This window comes from Odocoileus virginianus, chromosome 25 (assembly GCF_023699985.2).
Source record: "Odocoileus virginianus isolate 20LAN1187 ecotype Illinois chromosome 25, Ovbor_1.2, whole genome shotgun sequence".
In the NCBI taxonomy this organism is placed as follows: Eukaryota; Metazoa; Chordata; class Mammalia; order Artiodactyla; family Cervidae; genus Odocoileus; species Odocoileus virginianus.
Window position 1 is genome coordinate 22,696,753 of NC_069698.1, and position 23,388 is coordinate 22,720,140.

The following is a 23,388-nucleotide window of genomic DNA, read 5'->3' on the forward strand; positions in this document are numbered from 1 at the left end:
TATTTAGGGTCTTAAGATAGTGCTATAGATTATCTAGAGCTCATGTGAATATGCTCAGCTAGATAACAGAAGCTTGAAATTCAGAGCAAGCTACATGTATTCTTCACGTACTTATTTAATAAATCATGTATCCAAATGACATTAAGCTAAGAGCTACATAATACACATTTTCCTTTATTATGTAATAAACTATTAAATAATTTGAGAAGATAATATCACAGAGTCCAATTGCTGTCACTAACTCCAATTTACTCATGCTGCTATTCTTTCTTAGGACCAGTAAAAATAATTAAACAATGAGCAGAAAAAGTTATAAAGAGAGATGAAGAATTTTTTTTCTGTTAAATATATAATATGCTAGTGTTATAGGAACAAAATTTTCAGTTTGAATTGTTCTTGAATGACTTTATTGGTCTACTTATTAATTTGTGATCTATTTTTCAGTTGAAAAATGTGAAAAAATAAAGTGACATTAAGTGACATGTATTTGTTAGCAACATATATTATAACTAATAGCATACAATGGGATTAGTATCCTCTCCTTCGAGGTTGCAGAACAATCAGTCTAAACACCCAAAGGTGGAATCTATCCAGGAACAAAAATTTTAAAGTCAAATAATTGGCTAATTAGGCCTAATTGTGACAATATTAGGTGGCTAAATAGCACATTCTCTGTTAAATATGGAGCGTGGTAGGCAATTCGGAATACCTTCTTAAAAAATTAAGAAAAGAGAGTGGCACAGAAACACACTCACATAAACTGTCTAATATGCAAATTGCCCACAAGACATGACCAAGTGACATGAGAAGAATTATTTAAGATAAAAGTAGAAAATTGGAATTTAAACTCTGGCTCAAAAATATATCAGGGTAACTTACAGAAAATTATACTCTTAAGCAATAATTCGATGGTGAAAGTTTAAACCAAGAATGATGTAGGCAAATGTACTAAGAAAGTCATTAGGAAGATCTCTATAGCTTCACTCCCAGATGTTTTAGATTATGTAAGCATATAATGAAAAGCCCTGTGCCTCAGCTGATAAAGAACCTGCCTGCCAATGCAGGAGGCATACGAGACTCGGGTTTGATCTCAGTTGGGAAGATCCCCTGGAGAAAGAAATGGCAACCCACTACAGTATTCTTGCCTGGAAAATTCCACGGACAGAAGAGCCTGGCAGGCTACAGTCCGTGGGATCTCAAAGAGTCAAACATTACCGAGCACACATGCATGAATTCAAGCACATAATGAAACTACAGTTTTATGAAGTAGATTTTACCTTAAATTATTCTGAGTATTTATTCCTGTTTTGTTTTTCTAAACTAGCCTATAGGTAGACTTTAGAGATAAAATCTCAAATTCCTATTTTTCATGATACAATGACTTTGGAACTAAGGGGACTATCAATCTCATAAGGAATGTAAAGAAATCCATGTCTGAAAATGTTTTATTCTGCTTCTTTGAACAAATAATAACTAAACCTTGTGACTTACAAAACAACCGTCTGAAAGAGTATTTTTTCTTTTTTTGAAACAATATGAGAAAGTGAAAGTGAAAATCTCTTAGTCATGTACGACTCTTTGTGACCCCATAGACTATACAGTTCATGGACTTCTCCAGGCCAGAATATGGGAGTGGGTAGCTTTTTCCTTGTCCAGAGGATCTTCCCAAGCCAGGGATCAAACCCAGGTCTCCCACATTGCAGGTGGATTCTTTACCAGCTGAGCCACAAGGGAAGTCCAACAATGTGACAATATACCTTTAAATAATTATATGTTATCTATGGTGAGGTAGGGCTTCCTGGTGGCTCAGCGATAAAGAATCCACCTGCAATGCAGGAAGGTAGGAGACTCAGGTTTGATCCTGTGGTCAGGAAGATCCTTTGGGCTTATCATTAATTTTGTCTGCACACCGTAAGATTTGCTTTAAGATATGAGGAGAAATGGGACATGTGTTTAACTTTGTTTATATTCTAGCATAGGGAATGGAAAATTAAATGTATAATTGAGTTTGAAAATGATTCATAATCTTTTTTGTATATTGTTGTTGCTTAGTCACTAAGTTATATCTTAGTGACTCTTTCTGACCCCATAGACTAGATCCAAAATCACTGCAAAGGGTGACTGCAGCTATGAATTTAAAAGACACTTGCTCCTTGGAAGTGAAGCTATGACCAACCTAGACAGCATATTAAAAAGCAGAGACATTGTCAACAAAGGTTCATATATTCAAAGGTGTGGTTTTTCCAGTAGTCATGTATGGATGTGAGAGTTCGACCATAAAGAAGGCTGAGTGCTGAAGAATTGATGCTTTTGAATTGTAGTGTTGGGAAAGACTCTTGAGAGTCCCTTGGACTGCAAGGAGATCCAACCTGTCCATCCTAGAGGAAATCAATCCTGAATAGTCATTGGAAAGACTGATGCTGAAGTTGAAGCTCCAATACTTTGGCTACCTGATGTGAAGAGCTGATGCATTAGAAAAGACGCTGATGCTGGGAAAGACTGTAGGCAGGAGGAGAAGGGATGAATGAGGACGAGATGGTTAGGTGGCATCACCAGCTTGATGGGCATGAGTTTGACCAAGCTCTGGAAGATGTAATGGACAGGGAAGCCTGGTGTGCTGCAGTCCATGGGGTCACAAAGAGTTGGACACAATTGAGCGACTGAACAACAACAACGTCTTTTAGTATAAGATAAAAAATTATTATTATATTGTTATCTTCTTTCAGAATATTTGAAATACTTTTATGAACACAAATACATAAAAGTACATAAAGCACACTAAGAAATTTTGATCTTCATTCACCTTTTAGATGATAGCAAAGATAAATAGAGAATTGATATTTAATTTTCAGTAGTCTGAATTATTTTCATAATTTTGATTTTTAAGAATTAAAAATAGTATATTTTAATAATACCTTATTGTTATAAATAATAATGTTGATTTTAGTTTTTTTTAATTAGAAATATTATTTTTTGTTATTGTTTCACTAAGTCGTGTCTGACTTGTGACCCTCTGGACTGTAGCCTGCTAGACTCCTCTGTCCATGGGATTTCCCAAGCAAGAATACTCGTGTCAGCAGTTCCTCCTACAGTGAACATTCCCAATCCATGGATAGAACCTGTGACTCTTGTGTCTCCTGCATAAGCAGGCAGATTCTTTACTCCTGAACCACGTGGGAATCCCCAGAAGTATTATTATGATATAGCATTTTTAATTCTTAAAATTTCTCTTAATATGAGAAAATAAAAATTTGTTCTATGATTTGAATTAAAAATATAATCATTTAGCTAATCAAGCAAAGATAAAAACAGATAAAAATATACCAAAGTACCTCATTCATAAACAGAGGCAGAAAAGTTGCATAAAATACTAACAAGAATCTATCACTGTATTTCAAAAATGATAAAACATGGCCAAAAATAGTTCAATGCAGGAATGCAAAGATAATGAAATATTAAGAAATCTAGTTATATACTAACCAACTGAATAGTGAATAAAAATCAATCTTTATAGATATTAAAAGATGTGTGATACATTTTAGAATCCACTTCTGATTATCAATAATGGAATAGGAGTAAGAATAGATTGATTTTTTATTACTATTAAAACAAAAATGAGAATCATAATAATTGATGATGTAAGATGATTAATGTTATTGTCAGGAACAATATAATCTTTATGTCAATGTTCTTAAAAGTTGTTTAAAAATAGTAGACAAAGCAATTACATATAAGTAATAAATATATAATGGAAGGCAAATATTGTTTAGATATCATACGATTCTGTCCCTAGAAATCCCAAAAACAGTACCTGAAAAATTTCAGAAATAGTAGGAGAATTCAAGAAGATAGTGGGATTCAAAAATCAATGACTTACCCATTTATGATCAATGTCCAATATGAAAATATGAATGATTTTTAACTTTTGGAAATATTGGTAAAATCTATCCCTCACTGAGAAAAATTATTAAGACCTAAAAATAATAGGATCTATATGATTGGAGGCAGCAGAGATTTAACAAATTAGTGAAGAGTTATGGACTTTGGTTCAGCAGAAGGAAATCCAGCTCAGATAAACTGAGCAGCTTGGGCTTTTGGGGGGTCTTTTTTTTTTTTTTTCAAATTACAGTTTGATATAAATTTTGGCTTTTTTTGACAAGTGTTTTTTAAAGCATAAGTAAAGTTAGATTATTAAAGGATATACCTCACATTACAATGTGTTCTCAAGTAATTTTAAAATTGTGACTAATGATAAATATCTTTAATGTATTTGGAAAGATAATAACACTGCAATGAAATCTATCTTAATTTCAAAATTTCAGTCTGGATAGAAAGAAAACAAAGAAAATAACAACAATAATAAAACACACATAAAAGGATGGAAAAACTTGTGCTATAAACACTAACCAATAGAGAAATTATGCAATATGTAGATAGGAGATAAAGTAGATTTGAAGAGTAAAAATGAATATTATAGAGAAAAGGAACATTTCATTATGATAAAAATGTGGTTTTGCCAGGAAGATATAGTAAGCTCCTAATAACTTAACCTCAAATATATAAAGATTAAAAAAAAAATAGCAGACAGAATTAAAAGGAAAATGAATGAAACCCATCATGAGAATGGACCTTTTGTAAACACATTTCTCAGTAAGTTATATAAAAAGCAGGAAGGAAAAGACACAAATTAAAGTTTTTTGAATGAATAAAAAGTTAGAGCAGCAACTTCAAAACTGAGAATATATAATGATCAATAAAATATGAAAGCACGTTCATTAGTATAGTTCAGTTCAGCTCAGTTCAGTTGCTCAGTCATTTCCGACTCTTTGCAACCCCATGAACCACAGTATGCCAGGCCTCCCTGTCCATCACCAGCTGCCGGAGTTCACCCAAGCCTATGTCCATTGAGTCGATGATGCCATCCAACCATCTCATCGTCTGTCGTCCCCTTCTCATCTTTCCCTTGATCTTTCCCAGCATCAGGGTCTTTTCAAATGAGTCAGCTCTTCACATCAGGTGGCCAAAGTATTGGAGTTTCAGCCTCAAAATCAGTCATACCAAAGGACACCCAGGACTCATCTCCTTTACAATGGACTGGTTGGATCTCCTTGCTGTCCAAGGGACTCTCAAGAGTCTTCTCCAACACCACAGTTCAAAAGCATCAGTTCTTCAGCGCTCAGCTTTCTTGATAGTCTAATTCTCACATGCATACATGACTACTGGAAAAACCATAGCCTTGATTAGACAGACCTTTGTTGGCAAAGTAATGTCTCTGCTTTTTAATATGCTGTCCAGGTTGGTCATAACTTTCCTCCCAAGGAGTAACCGTCTTTTAATTTCATGGCTGCAATCACCATCTGCAGTGATTTTGGAGCCCAGAAAAATAAAGTCTGACACTGTTTCCACTGTTTCCCTATCTATTTGCCATGAAGTTATGGGATGAGATGCCATGATCTTCATTTTCTGAATGTTGAACTTTAAGCCAACTTTTTCACTTTCCTCTTTCACTTTCATCAAGAGGCTCTTTAGTTCTTCTTCACTTTCTGCCATAAGGGTGGTGTCATCTGCATGTCTGAGGTTATTGATATTTCTCCTGGCAATCTTGATTCCCACTTGTGCTTCCTCCAGCCCAGCATTTCTCATGATGTACTCTGCATATAAGTTAAATAAGCAGGGTGACAACATACAGCCTTGAGGTACTCCTTTTCCTATTTGGAACCAGTCTGTTGCTCCATGTCCAGTTCTAACTGTTGCTTCCTAACCTTCATACAGCTGTGAAAATAAGGGAAGTGAAAAGCAAAGGAGGCAAGGAAAGATATACCCATTTGAATGCAGAGTTCCAAAGAATATCAAGGAGAGATAAGAAAGCCTTCCTCAGTGATCAATGCAAAACAATAGAGGAAAACAATGGAATGGGAAAGACTAGAGATCTCTTCAAGAAAATTAGAGATACCAAGGGAACATCTCATGCAAAGATGGGATCAATAAAGGACACAAATGGTAGATACCTAACAGAAGCAGAAGATATTAAGAAGAGGTGGCAAGAATACACAGAAGAACTATACAAAAAAGATATTCATGACCCAGATAATCATGATGGTGTGATCACTCACCTAGAGCCAGACATTCTGGAATGTGAAATGAATTGGGCCTTAGGAAGCATCACTATGAACAAAGCTAGTGGAGGTGATGGAATTCCAGTGGTGCTCTTTCAAATCTTGAAAGATGATGTTGTGAAAGTGCTGCACTCAATTATTAGTATAAGAGAAATTTAAAATGATACCCTGTATAGTGTGACTTTACATCCATCAAAAATGATGAAACTGTAAAGATTGGATAATCTCAAGTGCTGTTGAAGATATGAAATACTAGAATTGATTTAACTACCTGTGGTAGTATAAAGAAAGAAAAAGAGAGAAAAGAAAGTGAAGTTGCACAGTCGTGCCTGACCCTTTGCAGCTCCATGGACTGTAGCCCACCAGGCTCCTCCATCCATGGAATTTTCCAGGCAAGAGTACTGGAGTGGATTGCCATTTCCTTCTCCAGCAGGTCTTCTTGACCCAGGGATGGAACCCAGGTCTCCTCCATTGCAGGCAGATGCTTTACTGTCTGAGCTACCAGGGAAGAACTGTGGTAATATAAATTGTTGCAATTACATTAGGAAAAAATTTTACAGTGTATAGTAACTGTTGAAATGTTAAGACGTTCTTTGAACTAGGATTCTCTTCTGAGTATGAGCCAAACAAAAATGTGCATAAACGTACACTAAAACATATGTATACAATTTTAAAGATATTATTATATTATAGTTTCAAACAGCAATTAATCTTTATGTACAACAGCAATAGGATGGATAAAGTTATGAATGAATCATTGCCCTGTCCTGTTGGGTTCTAAAGTTTGTTCTTTCAAATGTAAAGAAACAGAAAGAAAATAAAAATGCTCTTTCCTCCACACTGAACATGCAAACTGTTATGTAAGAGCAACTCTCGGGCTTCCCAGGTGAATGAGTGGTAAAGAATCTGCTTACCAATGCGGAAGCCACAGGAGAGGCCAGTTCAACCCCTAGGTCGGGAAGATCCCATGGGAGGACATGGCAACCCACCCCAGAATTCTTCCCTAGGAAATGTGATGAGCAGAGGAGCCCGACAGGCTACAGTACATGGATTTGCAAAGAGTCAGACATGCCTGAGTGACTGAGCACACATGCAAGAGTGAATCTCACCTATGAATGTTGCACAAAAGTAGCTAAACACCAAAGGTTAAGAATTCATACTCCTATTTATACAAAATTAAAAAAAAAACAATCTATGGTATTAAAAGTCAGAACAGTCGGTGTTTTGAGGAAAGTTGAACATTTTGTCGTATGTTTATTTTCTATTCATATATCTTTACATGTGAAATTATTTAAAACAAAGTAAACTTACCTTAGCCTGAGAGCTATTATGTATTGACAAATTATATTTTGTGTGTTTATTTCAAGTTACAGAAGGAAATTTCATTTTTTGGATATCATATGGTGACTGTCCACCTTCACAATGTACACACAATTATCAAGTATTTACTGTGTGTAAAGTCTAGTTTTAGCACTGATAATGATTATTTTTCCAGTGAGCAATTTTCAGAGAAACTATTTAAAATGTCGATTTGTGCTTGCACTGTGTGATACAGTATTTTTCTTGACTAACTAACTATGGGCTCTTGGCTCTTCTGCCTTCATTGATTATATAGCATCCTTGAACAAAGACTAATGATCAAACAAGAAAGGCAAAATGGACAAACATGGAGAGACCTAGTTAAAGGAAAAGCCTCCATGTCTTATGTCAGAATTACTCTTCTCAGTTTAGTTCTGGACAGTGTCTATGAAGCCTGCATAAGCATATTTGTCAGCATGTGCTGATTCAGTTGTGTCTCTGATTATAAGACTGAAAGCATACATATTAGAAAGGTTATGCCCTAGAGATTCCTCTAAAAGATTGGCTATTCTTTGCCCTAGTTTTGGAGACTTGCAACTGAACATGAAACTTCAGTAAGTAGAAATTATACAAAATAAAATTTTATAACAGGTAAAATACACTATATGTATTGTAATATTACTAAATGCAATTCACTTTATCAGTGGTAGTAAACAAAATTTCATCTGAATATGCTTCATGGAGAAATAGTTTGTAAATAACTGTAAGCCCCATGTAAAATATTATTTTGTCTGAAATTTTATCTCAGTGTAAATATTCTCTAGAATGAAATGCCTAGCATGGTTTTGAGTGAAATACTATGTTTAATCAAACCTTATTTTCTAATATATGATAACCCCTACAAGATCCTAAAACTGTCATCTGCTATGATTTCATAATTGTTTTTGGAAGTAATGAGATACTAATACACACACACACACACACATACACATATGAATGCAAGTTTAAAAATATATAACTCTCACATTAATTGATATTCTCATTTGTTTGTATGCTCATTTGTTCAGTTTATGCCCACCTCTTTGCAACCCCATGGACTGTAGCCAAGCAGGCTCTTCTGTCCACTGGATTTCCTAGGCAAGAATACTGGAGTAGGTTGCCATTTCCTTCTCTTCATTTGTTTATGCAATAGCTATTTAATAAATTCCTACTATGTATTGAAAAAAGCTAACATTCTATTCTATTGATGATCTTATAACAAATATTTTTTTAAATATGATTAAAAGCATTGATTAGATATATTAGTTTTATATACATATACATATATTAACATACTAATCTTTGATATCAACACCAGGTAGTTCATTTTTTAAAGATCACAAAATAGCTAAAATATAACAATGTGACATATGCATTCATATGTGTATATTTGCATATGTGTGTATACAAAATATATATATTATCAGTAATTGATTTCTAAATAACTTTATTTTTCTCTGCTTCAGTTATTTCCACCACTCTATCTTCCAGCTCACTTATCCATTCTTCTGCCTTGGTTATTCTGCTGTTGGTTCCCTCTAGTGTATTTTTTTTTTTCTTTTATCTCAGTTATTGTATTGTTCATTGCTGATTGTCTATTCTTTATTTCTTCTAGGTCCTTGTTAAACATCTCCTGTATCTTCTCAATCAGTCCATACATCCATTTTATTTATCTGTGCCTCCATTTTATTTCCAGGATTTTGGATCATCTTCGCTATTGTTACTCTGAATTATTTTTCAGGTAGATTTCCCATTTCCTCTTCTTTTGTTTGGTCTTATGGGTTTTTGCCATGCTACTTCATCTGCTGCATGCTTCTCTGTCTTTTAATTTCATTTGATTTACTGTATTTGCGATATCCTTTCTGCAGGATGCAGGTTGTAGCTCCCCTTATTGTGTGGACTCTGCCCTCGGCGGGTGGAGATGGGTCAGTACCTTGTGAAGGTTTCCTGGCTGAGGGGACGGTTGCCTGTGTTCTGCTGGGTGGAGCTTGATCTTGTCCACCTGAAGGGCAGTGCCACATCCAGAGGTGTGTTTTGGTGTGTCTGTGAGCTTGGTATGGCTTTGGGCAGCGTGTCTGCTAATGGGCAGGCTTGTGTTCCTAGTTCACTGATGATTTGGTATGAGGCATCTTGTACTGGAAATTGCTGGCCTTTGGGTGGGGCCTGGTCTTAACGCTGAGCTGGAGGCATTTGGGAGAGCTTTCTCCAATTAATGTTCCATGGGATCAGGAGTTCTCTGGTAGTCCAACATCCTGGACTTGGGTCTCCCAGCTCAGAGTTCCAGGCCTGACTCCTTACTATAATTCCAAGACTCCCCAAGTCACACAGAACAGAGAAAAAGACAGAGAGATAGAGGAAAATGGGGGGGGGGAGGGGAGTCAGTCAGACATACAAACAAACCAAAGACAGCAGAAGCCCAAGACAAATGGTGAAAGCAATACTAAACAGACAAGAACACCCAAAAACTGATACACTCACAAAGACAGAAAAAAGAAGGGGGGAAATGATAAAAACAGGAACAAAAAAAGAAGCAATTAATCAACACAATAAACAAACACACATGAGAATGAATACTAAAAACTAGACTAGCAAAAAAATATATACATATAAAAAACATGGGGGAAATTCAATATAGCTAAAGAGTGCTGTAAAAATAGGAAAATAGAATACAATGTATCAAAAAATAAGTTTTTTTTTAAAGGAAAAAGTAAGGTGAGAAATAAAAATTAAATAATAAAAAAGAACAAAAATAAAACACTACAAAAGAAAAAAAGACATAGATATAGATGGGTGGTAAGAAGAATGTCCTCCTGTGTCCTCCATTGTCCTTACCACACAGTGAGCACAAGGCCATCAACCTACTCAGAAAGTACTCCAATATTATTTCTAGGAAGGTTCTGGACCTGCTGTGGGTACTGTGGGGTCATCTCAGACTCAGATCTGGCCTTACTCCAGCTTGCACTTGCTTCCAAAGTCCACAATCGCCCCCAAGATCCACAGACTCAAGCAAATTATGGGGATTTAATCTGCGGCACGTGCTGCTGCAGGAGGGCATTCCCTTCCTCTTCTTTGGTCACACAACCCCTGGAGCCCAGCTTTGGTTATGGACCAGCCTCTGCTTGTAGAGGCCGCCCTCTGATGTCTGTTCCTTGTCCAGACAGAAGAGGATGAACATAGAAGCTTATTAGAGTTCACTTGCTCAGTTGGGCTGGGAGAGAGTGGGCATGGCAGACATAGTCTGGCTATGTGAGGGGTGCCTGCCGTGGTCTGGACCTGTGGGAAGTTGTCACAGTCTGAGGACAGCTGTGCACTTCCCTAGGGACGTTGGCCTTGGTCCCTCCGCAGAACCACGATGCACAGGCTCTCAGGAGAATATGGGTAGCAAGCCGTGCCTCTCACAGCTTGGTGGCAACTCTGCCCCGGGGTTGAGACCACAGCGGCCTCCTGTCCTCCACCTCATCACCCATGCCAGCCCTAGGTGGTCCTTCTGGGATAACAAACTGCAGTTGTGGGTAGTCTGCCGCTGGCACTCATGCCAGACTTGGCTTATATACCTCTGGAATAGCAGTTCACAACCAGGACTTGACACTCATGAAGCTGGGATCTTGCAATAGGCGAGCATGTGGAGTTAGAGGGTCTTGGCAGCAATGATCCCTTGCCTCCCTGGGAGGCCCAGGCATTTCTCTGGATCCCCCAGCTGTATCTTCAGAGTATCTTCACAGCAGTCAATGCTGGTCCTCTTCCTGGGGTCCAAAATCAGAAACCTGAGTCTAAGCACTCAGGCCCCACTTGCCCCAAGAAGTGTGCAAACAGCTTCTCAGCTGGGAAGGGTTGGTCCGAAGTGATCTCTGTGGTGATGTCCCTCTGTTTTACCTTCTGAGAACCTGTTAGCGTGTTCCCTTTTGAGGGTACAGAGCTCCCCCGTCCGGTCCCAATCACAGCTTGTGAGTGGGTTTCCAAGCATGTAGAAACTTTTCCTTCTTCATGGCTCTCTTCAAAGTGAGGGTCCCCATCCCAAGACCTTTGTCTCTTTATTTTCCTGTATCTTTTGTCCAACCTCATTCTGCAGATGTTAGCTTGCCTTTTTGGAAGTCTGGGGTCCTCTGCCAGTATTCAGGAGGTATTCTGTGGGAATTGTTCCACAAGTAGATGTATTTTTGATGTAATTGTAGGGGAAAGATGATCTCTCTGTCTTACTCCTCTGCCATCTTGAAAGTTCCCCTTAAAAAGTTTTAATACAAATAATATTCTGTAAGATCACTTAAAGCAATCCAGTTTCATAATACTTGATATCACTATCTGTGATTCAGAGATTCCAGATTTGCTTTTTGCTTTTTAGGAAGCCTTTAATTCCTACATGGTAAATCAGGGATTTATTGACACTTATTGAAATTTACTGTACATTCTTAATTTAAAGAAATGATGAAATCAGCAGATTTTATGGGTGCACAGAGATAAAAGATTCAGTGCTAGTGCAAAGAAGATAGAAGAGATTTAGAATTCTTATGTTATAGATTGAAATTGTGTAAGAATTTTGAGCTTCCCAAAGCACGATGAAGTAAAGGAGAAAAAGAGAACAGAGTCTACATTAAAGACGTATCTAGAGAAAAATAAATCCTTTAGCTTATAATCATTTGTTAAAAGAGCATAATGTGTGGCATCATATAAATTTTCTCCCTCTGCTTGTTAGTAAGCTATGTGTTCCCATCTGCTCCAAGGATTGAATAAAATATATAGTATCAGGCAAAAGGAAGTAGATGAGTCATTTATATTTTAAAGATCATTTTCTTTATTTTGTAACTGTGAGTATTATATCAAATTGGATCCAATTTGTTCCCTAATATGTATAAACTATCATACTTCATATTTATATCACTCAAAACAATATAGTTTTATGGATGTTTATATTCTAGTTCTTAGAGTATTAATAATTGACTTGCTTACATGTGATATACACTTTTATCCTTCCACAAGCTGTTCCCTGTCTAAGAATTTTATTTCTCCTATGTCTTGTTAGTATGCATGAATTCTTGAGCCAAGGTACCTGGATTCAAGATCTGACTCTACCATCTATTAGCTGAGCAAGCTCTGAAGAGTCTTTTTTTTTTTTAGCATAAATAAATAAATATTTATTTATTTATTTTTAATTAATTTATTTTAATTGGAGCCTACTTACTTTACAATATTGTAGTGGTTTTGCCATATATTGACATGAAAAGCTTCTTGTACTCTCTATGCCTCAGTAGCATTGTCTATAACCAGAAACCAACATTCATATCAATTTAATGCAATCAATATGAAAATTACAAGAAAAATGTATGTGTGTATATTGTAAGTTCTTCAGAACAGTGCCAGCATATTATATACACTTCATAAATGTCAGCTTGGTTAATTACCACCCACAATGTCACTTCTTTTATTATTCTCTTTAATTTTGTAAAAAGATGTACTAAAATTCAAAAAAGTTTCTTTTTTTAAAATCAATTTATTTTTTATTGAAGGATAATTGCTTTACAGAATTTTGCTGTTTTCTGTCAAACCTCAACATGAATCAGCCATTGGTATACACAAATCTCCTCCCTTTTGAAACTACTTCCTGTCTCCCTCCCCATCCTACTCCTCTAGGTTGGTACAGAGCCACTGTTTGAGTTTCCTGAGCCATACAGCAAATTCCCATTGGCTATCTATTTTACATATGGTAAAGTAAGTTTCCATGTTATTCTTTCCATATATCTCAACCTCTCCTAGAAACTTTTACAGTTCCTATAACATTTTATAGAATAATTTTCTACAGAAAATTTTGTAGTTCCTCTGATTAGAAATTTCTCATCAGTAAAAGCGAGACATGAAGAATGTTTTTGAATCTTATCAAGAACCCAAATTTATAAAGGGGTGTTACCTGAACAGGATCCAAATATATTAATTCATCATTTAAAGTTATATCTGGACCATTTTTACATTTGAGGAATTGCAACATGATTTGCTTTGGGATCATGCTACATCCAGTCTTCATTAAATGGTTTTCCACTGAATTAGAAAACATGAAATATTATGATGATAAGTTAACAATGGTAAGAATTTCTCAAAGGAAATGTTTAATAGGTATCTTACTGAACTAAACGACTAAGAAAAGGAAGTAATAGACCACTGTAAAATTGTATTTAAACTTTTTAAACTTATTCTCTCCATCAAGAAACATTCACTTGAGGTTTCATTACTTCCAGTAAGTCATATTTACATAATTTTGTTGTGAAACCAAAATATTTTAATAGTATTCCCCACCAACCCTTGCACACACAAAAAAAGAATAGATAACAGAACAAAGAAGTCCATAGGGAAAAAAGCATTAAGATGCTTCTTTTAAAGTAATTTAATTTCAACTCTGTATATTATAGGAAATATAATGTGTATTATTAAAAAAACTTGAAACCCTCATTGGCATTTCAATATAAGTTTAATTAGAATAATTATATTTATAAATTTAACTTTACACTTAAATACAGATTATCTGAGTACTTTTTGATATCTGATATTATGAGCATATAAATAGTTTGATGATAGAGACAAAGTGATATTAGTAATTTTCTCATTAACAATTTTGATTGAGTTAGAAACATAAATCAAAGTACCATTTAGAGGAGATAAATATTCAACTACTAAATTTTCAACAAATGTATCTAACAGTGACATATCAATTATCAATCGATACTCAAAATATGATGACATTTTTTTCTATAAGCTGTAAATTTGTATCAAATCTTTTTGAAAGAAAAATTCCAAGAGTCTATAACTAAGTTGTCCAGAAATTTTTATTTCACTTATAACCATATTTTTCAAACTATTCAGTATATTAATAGATTTTTAAATTTTATTTAATTGATTTTTAATTTTTTCTTTAATTAACATGTACAAAAAATCATATAAATCTGATATCTGTGCCAGTACATGTTCATATACACCTCATTTTGTAAGATAAATCTGCAGAAATTCACTTTAAACTTTGTAAGAAAGGCTTATAGAAAACATACCAGCCTCATAGTACCTGTCACAAATGAACAAACAAATTAGCAAATCAACTCTCTGAAAGTAAAGAACATGGTAGTTTTCCTCTCATTCATATCTGACTATTGACAAACTAAAACCCTAACAGCATGACCTTGGTCTATAATCTATTAGATATAACCACTAAACTCTCTGCTTTACAACTAGTGTTTATTTTATACTAATTTTATAATTTCATCTAGAAGAACTTTGTACTAAAGTGTTGATTTTGCATTCGATTTTAAAATTGTTTCAAAGTGAATTTGAATCTTCAAGTATATACACACTAGGATTTATATTGAATATTTCAAAAAGTTGAAACAAATAGCTTTTCAGGTGTATATATTTGTGTGTGTCCATATACAATAGACTTAACTATGATTCCTCTGAATAATCAGCCTCTTAAAATATAGCAGATCAACTAAAATTATGCCTATTTACGTGTTATTATGTATTTCAAATTTCAACTTTCTATAAGCAGAACATGCATGTATTACTATAATGGTTTTAAAACCTATTTGGCATGGGAGGGGGAGAGTAATGCATGTTTTATAGAAAATTTCTGATAGAAACGCTTGAGTAATTCTTTGTTATCTTAGGAAGTACTTATATCATGTTGTATGTGATGAAAGACTTCTAGCCATGAAAGAGTATATATGGGGGGTCAACAGTGGCTAAAAATTCACTGGTAGGGACTGTAATAAGTATTATTGGTGGTTTTGATTGAAAAAATACTGATGAGGAATTATTTCCATACATAGACTGGAACATCTTAGTAGAATATTAAGTTAGTACTAATAATTTGTGTTATTTTATTTTAGTTAAGAATGTCCCTTCCCATCTCTTTTAGTAAGGGACACACACTCTTACAATGCCCATGTAACTCAAATCTGATTCCTAGTCTATCCCAACCCCTGGCATTTGTGTTTGTCTTTCTGACTCTTCATGCTATGCTATAAATGTTGACCTTTAGCACAAATCCATCTTCTTGTCCCAGTGGATTCCTCTGCCTACTGATTCTTTGCCTCATAAGACTCAACATTGACATTCATAAAATTCATTCTGCCCTTCATCCAGCAGCAGGCCACTTGTGTGTAGGTATTTGTGTGTTTCTAAGTCTAAGGCAAATATGAATTATAGTATCAAGGTTAAAAAAAAATTAGATGACCAAAAAATGAAAATATTTTACATGTACATAGTGAAGGAAAGAAAGAATAGTTTTCTAGAAACACGAGTTTTTGTAAAATATTGTTTTCATTCCCCTTTATTTTAAAAATATACTTTGAAATTTCAGAGCAGAGTGGTTAATATTTAGGTTCTAAAACCACAAATTCCTGAATTCCAATCCTACGTCTATGTCCTTGGACTGTTACTCTCTTGAGTGAGTCACTTAATCTGAGTGTACCCCAGATATCAGCTATAAAATGGGTAACTTAGAGTTATTTAAAACCTATGTTAATATAGTTACTATGCTATTTAATAACTATACTAATGACTAAATTATTTAGAAAATAGGAAAACAAAAATACTTTTCATTTATATAATTGGGATGACGGTCAATACTGAAATCAGATTGATTATGTTCTTTGCAGCCAAAGATGGAAAAGCTCCATATAATCAGCTAAAACAAGACTGGGAGCTGACTGTGGCTCCGATCATGAACTCCTTACTGCAAAATTCAGACTTAAAATGAAGAAAGTAGGGAAAAAGCACTAGACCATTCAGGTACGACCTAAAACAAATCCCTTACATTTAAACAGTGTAAGTGACAAATAGATTCAAGGGATTATATCTGATAGACAGAGTGCCTGAAGATCTATGGATGGAGGTTTGTGACATTGTACAGAAGGCAGGGATCAAGACCATCCCCAAGAAAAAGAAATAAAAAAAGGCAAAATGGTTGCCTGAGGAGGCCTACAAATAGCTGTGAAAATAAAAGACATGAAAGGCAAAGGAGAAAAGGAAAGATACACCCATTTAAATGCAGAACTCTGCAGAATAGCAAGGAGAGATAAGAAAGCCTTCCTCAGGGATCAATGCAAAGAAATAGAGGAAAACAATAGAATGGGAAAAACTAGAGATCTCTTCAAGAAAATTAGAAATACCAAGGAAATATTTCATGCAAAGATGTCCACAAGGACATCTGTCCATAAAGGACAGAAATGGCATGGACCTAACAGAAGTGGAAGATATTAAGAAGAAGTGGCAAGAATACACAGAAGAACAATACAAAAAAGATCTTCATGACCCAGATAATCATGATGGTGTGATCCCTCATCTAGAGCCAGACATCCTGGAATGTGAAGTCAAGTGGGCCTTAGGAAGCATCACTATAAACAAAGCTAGTGGAGGTGATAGAATTCCAGTTGAGCTAGTTCAAATCCTAAAAAAAAAAAAAAAAAAAAAAAAAAAAATGATGCTGTGAAAGTGCTACACTCAATACGCCAGCACATTTGGAAAACTCAGCAGTGGCCATGGGACTGGAAAAGGTCAGTTTGCATTCCAATCACAAAGAAAGGCAATGCCAAAGAATGCCCAAACTACAGCACAATTGACTCATCTCACACGCAAGCAAAGTAATGCTCAAAATTCTCCAAGGCAGGCTTCAACAGTACATGAACAGTAAATTGCAGATGTTCAAGCTGGATTTAGAACAGGCAGAGGAACCAGAGATCAAATTGCCAGCATCCATTGGATCATCGAAAAAGCAAGATACTTCCAGAAAAATATCTATTTCTACTTTATTGACTATCCCAAAGCTGTGTGGATAACAGCAAACTGTGGAAAATTCTTCAGGAGACAGAATACCTGACCACCATACTTGCCTCCTGAGAAATCTGTATGGAGGTCAAGAAGCAACAGTTAGAACTGGACATGGCACAACAGACTGATTCTAAATCGGGAAAGGAGTAGGTCAAGGCTGTATATTGTCACCCTGCTTATTTTACTTATATGCTGAGTACATCATGAGAAATGCTGGACTGGGTGAAGCACAAACTGGAAACAAGATTGCTGGGAGAAATAACAATAACCTCAGATATGCAGATGACACCACACTTACGGCAGAAAGCAAAGAAAAACTAAAGAGCCTCTTGATGAAAGTGAAAGAGGAGAGTGAAAAAGTTGGCTTAAACTCAAAACTTAACATTCAGAAAACTAAGATCATGGCATGCAGTCCCATCACTTCATGGCAAATAGATGGGGAAACAGTGGAAACAGTGAAAGGCTTTATTGTGGGGGGCTCCAAAATCTCTGCAGATGGTGACTGCAGACATAAAATTAAAAGATGCTTGCTCCTTGGAAGAAAAGTTTTGACCAACCTCTATAGCATTTTAAAAAGCAGAGACATATCCTTGCCAACAAAGGTTCATCTAGTCAAATGTATGATTTTTCTAATAGTCATGTATGGATGTGAGAGTTTGATCATAAAGAAGTCTGAGTGCCTGAAGAATTGATGCTTTTGACTGTGCTGTTGGAGAAGACTCTTGAGAATCCCTTGGACAGCAAGGAGATCCAACCTGTGCATCCTGAAGGAAATCAGTCCTGAATATTCATTGGAAGGACTGATGCTAAAGCTGAAACTCCAATACTTTGGCCACCTGATCCAAAGAACTGACTCATTTGAAAAGACCCTGATGTTGGGAAAAATTGAAGGTGGGAGGAGAAGGGGATGACAGAGGATGAGATAGTTGGATGAAATCACTGACTCAGTGGACATGATTTTTAGTAATTCTGGGAGTTGGACATGGACAGAGAGGCCTGGCGTTCTGCAGTCCATGGGGTGAGAAAGAGTTGGGCACTACTGAGTGACTGAACTGAATTGGTGATTTATATATTAATGCATATATTACTGAGAAAGCAATTTTATGTCTAGTCAGACATAGACTGCAACCGTGGTGTATTTCTGAGCTTCTATAGTCTAAAGCCAACTTTGAAAACAAGATTTACTTTTGCTTCTCATTTAATAAAAGGTGATAATAGTCAATTAAAGAAGTGTTAAAATAATGAGAAGTTTAGCAAAAAGAAATGAGAGAAAATGTAGTAGTAGAGATTTAATTTTTAAAAGTTGCTTGTAACAGACAATTAATTCTATTAAAAAGGAGAGAAGAAGCAATGAAAAGACAGGCAATTTACAAATTTGTATAAGAAAGCTAGTGAAATGATGTGGAATGTGAGTTGCAAGAGAAAAGTGTAGAGATAAACCATGTTCATGTTTTTGTCTCTTTGACTATTATGAATTTAATTGGATAATGCAATTTGCAATTAAAAAATTTCTACTAAAATGCCTCCAAATATTCAAATCTGATTGCCTTTTTATTTTTTTAACATTTTTTTTTATTAGTTGGAGGCTAATTACTTTACATCATTACAGTAGTTTTTGTCATACATTGAAATGAATTAGCCATGGATTTACATGTATTCCCCATCCCAGTCCCGCCTCCCACCTCCCTCTCCACCCGATCCCTCTGGGTCTTCCCACTGCACCAGGCCCGAGCACTTGTCTCATGCACCCAACCTGGGCTGGTGATCTGTTTCACCCTAGATAATATACATGTTTCAATGCTGTTCTCTTGAAACATCCCACCCTCGGCTTCTCCCAGAGTCCACAAGTCTGTTCTATACATCTGAGTCTCTTTTTCTGTTTTGCATAAAGTGTTATCATTACCATCTTTCTAAATTCCGTATAAATATACAAACAACTCCTCCAGCTCAACTCCAGAAAAATAAATGACCCAATCCAAAAATGGGCCAAAGAACTAAACAGACATTTCTCCAAGGAAGACATACAGATGGCTAAAAAACACATGAAAAGATGCTCAACATCACTCATTATCAGAGAAATGCAAATCAAAACCACAATGAGGTACCATTATACGCCAGTCAGGATGGCTGCTATCCAAAAGTCTACAAGCGATAAATGCTGGAGAGGGTGTGGAGAAAAGGGAACCCTATTACACTGTTGGTGGGCATGCAAAATAGTACAGCCACTATGGAAAACAGTGTGGAGATTTCTTAAAAAGCTGGAAATAGAACTGCCATATGACCCAGCAATCCCACTTCTGGGCATACACACCAAGGAAACCAGATCTGAAAGAGACACATGCACCCCAATGTTCATCGCAGCACTGTTTATAATAGCCAGGTCATGGAAGCAACCTAGATGCCCATCAGCAGACGAATGGACGAGGAAGCTGTGGTACATATACACCATGGAATATTACTCAGCCATTAAAAAGAATTCATTTGAATCAGTTCTAATGAGATGGATGAAACTGGAGCCCATTATACAGAGCGAAGTAAGCCAGAAAGATAAAGACCATTACAGTATACTGATTGCCTTTTTAAAACTCTGAGGCAACTCTGAGGTTTTTAATTTATTTTTTAATTTTTTTATTTTTTATAAAATATATCTTAATAATAGTGCTTTCCTTATTTGATATATATAGCACGGAAATGATGGATCTTTTCAAATTATTATTTTTCAAATATAAGCAATAGGATTTCAGTACCAGTTTTCTCAGTATTGCGTCAACTTGGTTAGTGGAATAAGTTGAAGAGTATGATTAGTAAATAAATAATAATAATAATTAATATTTCTATGCATTATCCATTTGGTCCAAGATCTATCATCATATTACACTGATGTTAGTGTCCTTCCATTGGTATCAGTGCCAGAAGACTGATGAACTGACTGATTAACTGGATAAGCTGTCTATATTTCCTCTCAGGAGTTTCACCTCTATTATCAAGATCATCAGGTGGTTGAAATTTGTTGATATATCCCCGCAACCTCCTAAATCTCCCTATTCTGCTGTGTTACTAGTTTTAACAATGCCCTGATGGAATACATTTCTTTTAACTGCAGTATGGTACCACATTTCAAGCATTTCCTCTTCAATAATATTTCACCTGGCTACATTCAAGAAGCTTAGGAAATGAGTTCTTGGACATAGTTATGTTACCATACTTATAATAGTTATGAATATTGACAACAGAGTCTAGAGAATTTTATTATCTTTGTGTAAAATCACCTATATGTGTGGGTGTGTGTAAATCAATGAGGTATTTAATTATAGGATGAGGAAATAATAATTCATTTGTTTAATAAATATTTGCATAGTACATATCACACTTACCTTTTCATACTAAGTGTGATAGGTACTATGAGAATATTTATTTGCATACTAGAGATCTCTTTGAGAAAATACCAAGGAAACATTTCATGTAAAGATGGGCATAACAAAGGACAGAAATAGTATGGACCTAACAGAAACAGGAGATATTAAGGAAAGGTAATACACAGAGTAAATATACAAAAAATAGTTAATGACCAAGATAAACACTATGGTGTGATCACTCACCTAGAGCTTGACATCATAGAATGTGAAATCAAGTGGGCCTTAGGAAGCATCACTACGAACAAAGCTGGTGGAGGTGATGGAATTCCAGTTGAACTATTTCAAATACTAAAAGATGATGCTGTGAAAATGCTACACTCAATATGCCAGCAAATTTGGTGGCTACAGGACTGGAAAAGATCAGTTTTCATTACAATCCCAAAGAAAGGCAATGATAAAGATTGTTCAAACTACCACACAATTGGACTCATCTCACACGCTAGCAAAAGTATTGCTCAAAATTCTCCAAACCAGGCTTCGATGGTATGTGAACTGCTAACTTCCAGATGTTCAAGCTGGATTTAGAAAAGGCAGAGACACCAGAGATCAAATAGACAACATTCATTGGATCATAGAAAAAGCAAGAGTGTTCCAGAAAAAATATCTACTTCTGTTTTATTGACTATGCCAAAGCCATGCTGTGGAAAATTCTTCAAGAGATGGGAATAAGAGACCACCTTACCTGCCTCCTGAGAAATTTGTATGGTGGTCAAGAGGCAACAGTTAGAACTGGACACGGAACAAGGGACTGGTTCCAAATTGGGAAAGGAGTACATCAAAGATGTATATTGTCATCCTGCTTATTTAACTTCTACACAGAGTACACCATGTGAAATTCAAGACTGGATGAAGCACAAGATGGAATCAAGATTGCAGGAGAAATATTAATAACCTCAGATATGCAGATGACATGACCCTATGGCAGAAAGTGAGGAGGAACTAAAGAGCCACTTGATGAAAATGAAAAGTGAAATGCTGGCTCAAAACAACATTCAAAAAAGAAGTTCATGGCATCTGGTCCCTTCACTTCATGGCAAATAGATGGGGAAAGAATGGAAACAGTGACAGACTTTATTTTCTTGGTCTCCAAAGTCACTGTAGATGGTGACTGCTGCCATGAAATTTAAAGACACTTGCTCTTTGGAAGAAAAGATATGACCAACTACACAGTGTATTTAAAAACAGAGACAATTACTTTGCCAACAAAGATCTGTCTAGTCAAAGCTGTGGTTTTGCCAGTAGTCATGTATGGATATGAAATTTGGACTATAAAGAAAGCTGAGTGCCAAAGAATTGATGCTGTTTACCTGTGGTGTTGGAGAAGACTGTTGAGAGTCCCTTGGACTACAAGGAGTTCAACCAGTCCACTCTAAAGGAAATCAGTCCTGAACATTCATTGGAAGGACTGAAGCTGAAGCTGAAGCTCCAATACTTTGGCCACCTGACACAAAGACCTGACTCATTGGGGAAGACCCTGATGCTGGGGAAGATTGAAGGTGGGAGAAGGGGACAACAGAGGATGAGATGGTTGGATGGCATCACTGACACCATGGAGCCAGAGCAAGCTCTGGGAGTTGGTGATGGACAGGGAAGCTTTGCATACTATAGTCTATGGGGTCACAAAGAGTTGGACATGACTGAGTGAACTGAACTACCACACTTATATTACTATAAGCTCTATGAATATCGTGGAACATAAGGCCAAAAAACTTCTCCTTACATAAAAGTTAAGGTCCATGTTTTTCTCTCTCTAACCTCAAAACCCAATTACTTCTATATAATTATGAGCATTCTGTTCTCTCTTGTTGCAGAATTTTTGCTTCCTGATTGAATCATTGATTGATTTTTTTTTATATTTGTTCTCTTTAACCTTGAAAACACGCACACACTGAGTCAAATATTCAGTTATATCATTAGAAATTTGTCCCTTTTTTATTTGTTTGGGGTTAATTGCTAAGTAATATAAGATAGCTGGAACATCAGAAAAATAGCAAAAGTTTTCCCTTTACCTAAAATTTAGATGTCACTTAGTATTTTTTAATTAATTAACTTTCAGTAAATTTTATTTTTATTCTCTGCCTGCTATACTCCCACTGTATTTTTGCACCAATATCCATAAAAAATTTAGCCTCTTCATTGTGTAAGCAGTTTTGAGTTTTAAAGATAATATATATGAAGCATTTTTAAAAATCACTTTAAACGTCAAAAGCTCTGTGCTTGGAAGAGCAATACCTGTCTCCTCAATCAGGATAAAACTTGACAGAAGTAGAACAAAAGTTTTAATATTGATCTGTTGTTAGAAGGATAGGGGTGGTACTTTTGGAATATCTTTAGTTTAAATTATTCAAGTCTTGCATTTGAACTGAAAGATGCATTGAAGCAAGAATATGGTTTTTAAATGAGAACTATGATAACATAAGCATAATTTTATCATTTTTACATCTCTGATAGTTGTTTAAACTTATAAATCAAGGGTAGAAATTAGCATGGGCTATAGGATAAGTTAACACTGTGGTAGACTTCAAAATAACTTTACATCATATTTCTGGAATTCCAGGATCTATCAATTCTTTGAATTTCATAGAATTACACACAGTTACTAAAATAATGTTAGAATTAAAAATGGACATGAATATTAAAGAATTCCTAAAACCCTCTGAAGTAGCAAAGTTACTAATCATTCATAATTGTGAATTATAGTTAAAACCAAGTGT